This window comes from Alligator sinensis, unplaced genomic scaffold (genome assembly GCF_000455745.1).
Source record: "Alligator sinensis unplaced genomic scaffold, ASM45574v1 scaffold631_1, whole genome shotgun sequence".
Lineage (NCBI taxonomy): Eukaryota > Metazoa > Chordata > Crocodylia > Alligatoridae > Alligator > Alligator sinensis.
The window spans coordinates 780,576-787,113 of record NW_005842495.1 but is presented as its reverse complement, the minus strand read 5'-3'; the positions used below and the strand labels follow the sequence as shown (position 1 = coordinate 787,113).

The window sequence follows — 6,538 nt, the reverse complement described above, 5'->3', positions numbered from 1 at the left end:
CGGATAAATCTATGAATAACCCTTGCTGTTGCCCTGGACGATTATCCTAATGCATATGTACTTTACCTACTAGCCAATTCCCAGCAGGAAACCTCTAAATAACATTTTCTAGCCATCAGTGACCTTGACAGTATACCATCCATCATTTCTTGGTCTTTATATGGTCAAAGTCTGTAGTAAAATATATCTTTACAAACCCTACTGACTTCAGTGTGAGATTAATCTGCCTCTCTCAGAGAAGATTCTAATGTGAAATGATGTAGGAAATGAATAACTTCTACAACAAATAATGTAATGAAACTTTGGTTTGGTATTATTTCAATACACATTTTATATCCTTGCTGTGATCTTTCTCCATTTTATAAAGCAATTATTTAATTATTTATTTTTAGATTATGCAAAAAAGACTTTTCTGGTAATGGTATAAAATATATATTTTATAAACTTTTTTTTCCCCAGTGGACTAACAAGATTTAGACCAAGTATATTCTAATTCAAATAACTGTTCTTTGCATGAAAGAGCATCTTAAATACTTTGCAAATTCAGTAACTAAAGTTTTGTTGTGTTTTTTTTTTTTTAACAAATCTTGGTATAATGGATACTCACTTTCTAAAGAGATTGATCCCTCTCTTCCTCTCCCTCTGAACCTGACCCCATTATGGTACTTTTGTTGCATACATGTTGCTCAATCAGCAGCAGAAGTATGTCAGGGGAAATGAGCAGAAGTAAATGGCAGAAGGAACTTGGGAAAAGAGGAAATCAAGAGTGAAAACAAATTACTGTATAAGTGATAGGCATTGACCTGATAATGTAGGTCCCTTGCTGAAACCAATCTAACTGTAACTATGTGGTATGCTCAGTACTACTATGCTATAAATACTTGGAGGAAAGTGTCAGAGGGAGAAGGAAAACTTAACCATAAATGACAGTGGCTTTTAGGAGGAGAATGTATATATTTCTGGTTTTGTTTTCCATTTGCATTAATACATACAATAAATTACGTTTCTGCTAATAACTTACATTTATTTTATCATCAACTGAGTCTGCATTAATATAATTGGAGGAGAATATTACATTCTTGTTAAAGTACAAAACATACAACATTCAAGCTTTCTGATTCAAAAGAATGGAGCATATCTGATTTCATGCTACTCTGTCTGAGTCAGGTGCTTGCTGATGAACTCAGAACTTGAAATCAAAGGTCTTGGCTGCAGGGCAACTCAGAGCAATTTTGCTCTCCATCTCTTTTAAAAAGAGGTTTCCTTTGGCTGGTAAATGGGGGAGTCCATTAAGAAACTACACCTGACATAGAGTAGTTGTAAAGTTCAATATGAACTGTAAATCTCAAAAAAGATCAGAGTTTTAATTAAGAGCTATTTCAGGGGAAATAGCCTCATATGCAATTTATATTTTTGCTGAATTTAGTTTTCTGCTGAGATAAAACCCAGATGACTCAACTACTTTGAGTTTCCTGGGTGTGAGCGACAAGCACTCCCTGAAGCAAGTTATAGGCAAAATGTTAACCATTGCACAGTATACTTTTTGAAGACAAAACAATTTTATCTTCTTTGATATGTGTACCTGGGAAGAAGTGATTTAGATTGCCCATCATTTGACTCACTAGACAGAACAGAGAATGAAACAGCTCTCAACATTAAATGTCAAACTTGGTGATCTGTTGACCTTTCCTAAATAATGTGGCAACAGTATTTACCTCACCCCTAAAAATCTGCAGTCGGATGTTAATTTACTGAACATCTTGGTCTTGAACTTAGTTCTTCAAGTTCTAAATAATGATAATCAAAATATTGAAAGGAAAAAGTAAAGTAAAACTGCCAATGAAACAAAATTGGAAATTAATGCTCTTTAAAAAGATCAATTTACTGAAAAGCATGGAGGTAGAAAAGGTATATTGAGCCACATGAGCTATCATTGGGCACTTGTATATGTGACAGGGGTTTACTTCTAAGGGTTTTATTCTATGCCCCCTACATTGAAATGGTGGGTTTTTAATTGAAACTCATCATTTCAATTTTTCTGATGTTATGTCAAGGGGCCTGATCCTTTTTTTAATTTTTGGTCAGAGCTGGAGCCTGCCCATGGCCAGAGGGCAAGCTGATGGTGGGCTGAGTCGCCCCTGAGCAGCAGAAGCCCCCAGTCCTTCCCTTTGCAGCATTGGTGCCCCCTGGGGCTGTCTGGGTGGGCTGCTAATGGGTCAGCTCAGAGGCAGAATCCAGTCTGATCCAACTACTCCCAGAGCCCAACCAGGGAGCAGCAGTTGGCAGGCTTCCTGCAAGTAGTTTCAGGGAAAAGCTGTAACAAGCCAGCAGCTGCCTCTGAGCTGGGGTAGCACCCAGTCCACTAGCAGCCCACCAGGGTGGCCCCAGGTGGTTCAACTCCTACAGGGGGAAGGACCAGGGCCCCCTGCAGCTCAGAGGCCACTTGGTCCACCAGCAGCTCAGTCCCAGGCCACAGGAAAGGTGGGCATGCTCCACCAAAAATAAAATTAAATTAAATTAAATTAAATTAAATTAAAGGATCAGGCCCCTTGTCAGGCACCTGCTGAAGGCAGAAGCAGAGAGGGCCTGATGTGTTTTTATTCAGAGCTTGCTTGCCGTGGCCAGGGGGGCAAGTTGATAGCTGCAATTCATCATTGCAAACTAAACTACATCCACATGTAGTTTAGTTTGCAACAATGCAAAATTATCTAAAACCCCCAAAATTGGTGCAGTTGTAATGCCCTTCAGTGACATAAATGACATTTTCATCACGTGTGGATCATGACAACCATCACATGTACAAACAGCCATTATTATTAGTTTATATTTAATATCTTGAATTGTAGTTGTTTCCCATTGGGGTATCCTTCAACTGAAAATGTTTCTCTACTGTTTTCTTCACTGTCTGTCCACTGTGATCTACTCTGAAACAACTTCTTACCCCACAAATCTTAGTAACACTTGACACAATCCAGAGCTTGCAGTTACAACAGAAGTTTTGATATCTAATGGTTCATTATCTTTGCTTTGTAGAAAATTCCAGATGTGTTCTTCTGCAAAAGAGATAAGCCTGCAGTTGAAAATTGCTCTGAAAATCACCACAGCCAATCAGTAAAGTAAATAAAACAGCAGAAAGTACATGTGAGATATATTATATAGACAAGAAAAATCACAAAACATTGCAACTGTAAGTTGCAGGATCAGAATATAAGACCATTACCATAGACACTAAAGAAGGATCTCAGCTTTCATTAATTATTATAATACAGCACTTCTCTCTGCCCACAGAACTGCCTCATCCCTCCTCACAGAGCTTTCCTAAAAGCAGCTTCTCAGATTGCAATGGTATTTATCCCAAGTGGTGGAGAACCAGAGGGGTGCTCATCACTCTGGAGCTGTTACAAGCTGTGTAGGATCTTGCTTGAGGAACAGCAGGGAAAAGCCTCCCCCAGAAACCACTTTAAGAGGGAAGGTGAGTGGCAGAGCATATCTGATATCTGCCACTTTAAGAACTGGCAGCAGGTGATGCCCCATTTCTGATGAGTAGCCATTTTAGATCTAGGCTGGGAGAGCTGGAGGCAGTAGTTTGCTGCCTGACATTGTGGAAGGAACATTGCCTGGTGGAGCTGCTGTGACTGCAACAACTAGAAGGTAAGGGCAGGAGCTTATGTTGATGTCTTGGAGGCTCCTGGTCCTGGGCATGACTTGAAACTGCACCCTGCCAGGGAAGGGTTGCCTAGTGGGGATCCTAGCAGTGTTCCTAGTGTGGGAGCCCCCAGGAAATACCAGGTCAGTTACCTTCCTGATGAAAGGCAGGAAGGGGTGCTTTAACCCCAGCCTCCATTTTTGCGTGGGTTATTTAACACCAGAGGCAGTAGAGGGCTCATGCGCCTGAACTTTGTGGGGTGCAAGAGCCCAAAGAGTGGGTAGTGGGGCCAGGCATAGCTGTAGCCACATGAGCCCATGTGGGGTGCAAGAACCCAAGGAGTGGGTAGTAGGGCCACGCATGGATGCAGCCACCTGAGTCTGTGAGAGATGAAGACCCCAGGGAGTGGATAGTGGGGCCAGGCACAGCTGCAGCCACCTGAGCCTGTGTGGGGTGCAAGATCCCAGAGACTGAGAGTTGTAGGCCAGGCATGCCAATGAGTGGTGCCTAAGCCTATAGGGGTGTTTGACCCCAGGCCCCAGAATAGGGGGCAGATTATGTGCCTCAGTGGAAGCAGAGATGCAGAATGGCACCTGAAGGCTTGCAAGAGAGTGGCCATTGTGAGGCCCTGGAGGGAGGGGCGGGTAGAGAATGGTAATTGTGAGGCCCTGTCAACATGGGGGCATGAGATAAGACCCTGTGAATAAGGGGTGTGAGTTGGGTCCCTGTGAGCAGGGGGCTTGAGGGTAGGTCCTGCTAGCATGGGGTCCAAGTTAAGTCCAGGTAAGCTTCAGGCACTTCAGGCCACAGGTGGCCCAGAGGCCGATTGGGAGGTGTGGCAGAGGAGCAGCCACAGGGAAACAAAAGGGTGAGTCAAGATCCCCTTGACTGAGAGCAGCTGGGTGAGTGACCTGGCAAGAGACCAGAGGCTGAGTCGGACCAGTGTTCTGCATACCGCCTAGCGTTCGTTCAGTTGAGGGGAGCAGGAGATGCCCAAAAATCTGTGCACTTGCTGGCCGGGGAGTGAAGGGAATCAAGCCTAAGAACCCCTGGAGTAGGGCAGGGTGAGTGTGGCCCCAGGGAAAGGAAGGGCGGTATGAGTGAAGCCCAGGAAGGGCAGTATGAAAGAGACCAGGTGAGAGCCAGTGGACTGAGGGGGGCCTCAGTGAGAGGGAGGCGGTATGAGTGTAGCTTATAATAGGGCAGAATGTGAGAGGCCTAGCACTGTGCTGAGTTGGGCCTGGCCTCAGGCTGGCTCTAACAGCAGAGCACAGCTGTTAGAAACATCTGAGAGGCATGGGACATATTAAAGGATGGCAGAAGCATGTACTTTTGGCCCTAGACATAAAGGCCCCCAAAGGGCAGCCTACTGCCTAATTAACAACTAATTACTTAACAGCAAGGTGTTGCAGGTGAGAGGTGGGTGTTGTGCCCAGAGGCAGTCGGAGACAAGCACTGTGGCTGGTTGGGGACTTCCCACACCACCACACACAATTTATGTAAAGTGAGTGTGTAGATCACTCTAAGGTTATGACTTTCTAGACCTATCCCCCTAATGAAGAGAGAGACTTATCTTAATTTTTCTACTGAGTCCTTCAATAATATGTATATTTATTGAAGAAAACATCCTTTCCTAGATTCGCATTTCTCAGTCATGCCAAGTGATGCCACTGATTTACAATTACATCGAAGGGCCTTGTTATGCATTACACTTTGAGCTGCCTGAGCTAAACTTAGTGCTAGCTTGAGCTTGGAGCAGTCAAATGTTCAGGCCAGGAGGAGCCTGTAGGACTGAAAGGTAAGATTTTGTTCCCCCTCGGCTTCCCCCTGACACCTTACTTCCTAGTTCTTCCCTGGTTCCCCTCTGGCCCCAACACTCCACTCCTGCCTCTCGACCCCCTCCCCCCACATACTTGTGGCTGCCTATACTGTCTGTCTTGGGAGAGAAATGTAGTATTGTAGTATGTGTAGATATTTCTACATGGAATGCTAACTGTGCAGTAGCCTAATAACACTGTAGTAGAAGAGAGCAGGAAGTGACAGGTTAACCTGCTTCTCCAACCCATGCTTCTGCTGCTGGGCTGGTGCTTTTCTCTAAGTTGAGTCCAACCCAAAGAGCAGAAGTGGTGGTGGAAGTGGCCAGGCAGGCAGGTTAATCTTTCCTTGTCTGCTTCCCTGGAACAGACAGTGTGGACAACCACACCTAAGTGAGGGAGGGGAGGGGAGGATGCAGAAGGGCCAGTAAGTGGGCTCTGAGGTGCTGGAGGGGGTGAGGATAGACAGTGGGCCAAATCCAAGATGGCAGAGGGAGGGGGTGGATGGGATGTTTAAACTAATATGTAGCCTAGTATGACTACAAATTAGTGTAACATGAGCTGCATAACATGGATCAGTGATAAACCTAGATTCAAATGGCATAGCTTTAAGCCACCTAAAGAGTGCTTAAAACTAGTTTCAGGTGTTAATGTGTGAGGGGCTAAGAGTTCCAGGAGCTGCCTAAAATTAATTTTTAACAAGACTGAGAGACCATCAATCCAATTTCTTTAGTTATCAGTTATTTAAGACAGATATAAACTGTCTCTTATTTTATTCCAGATCTGAAAAATATCAGTCTCGTATGAGATGCCTTCCAGCTGTTTGTCTCCTGAGAATGGATCCCCTTGATAAAGGGTTTTTTTTTTTTTTTTTTTTTTTCTTTGAAAGGTAAACTACAATTTGTTGGGATTGCTGCCTCGACCCAATAAACATTGGAAGTTGTGTTATCTCTGTGGCTGACTGCATACTCTCAAGATGTATCTACACATTTATTAATGTCCAGTGGGTACTGAACATTTAATTTAGTACTAGTATAATCAAGTACTAAATAAATGGGCAGTAACCAAAGTTACTGCA

At 43.8% G+C, this 6,538-nt stretch overlaps 1 long non-coding RNA gene across 1 annotated transcript; it reads left to right on the top strand.

Annotated features, from left to right (window-relative positions):
- The first annotated feature begins 3,509 nt into the window (after positions 1-3,509).
- On the top strand, positions 3,510-6,303 carry LOC102387962. Its single transcript, XR_324720.1, has 3 exons — positions 3,510-3,651; positions 5,284-5,444; positions 6,242-6,303. It is a non-coding gene; the product is annotated as an uncharacterized LOC102387962 (long non-coding RNA).
- The last annotated feature ends 235 nt before the right edge of the window (positions 6,304-6,538 follow it).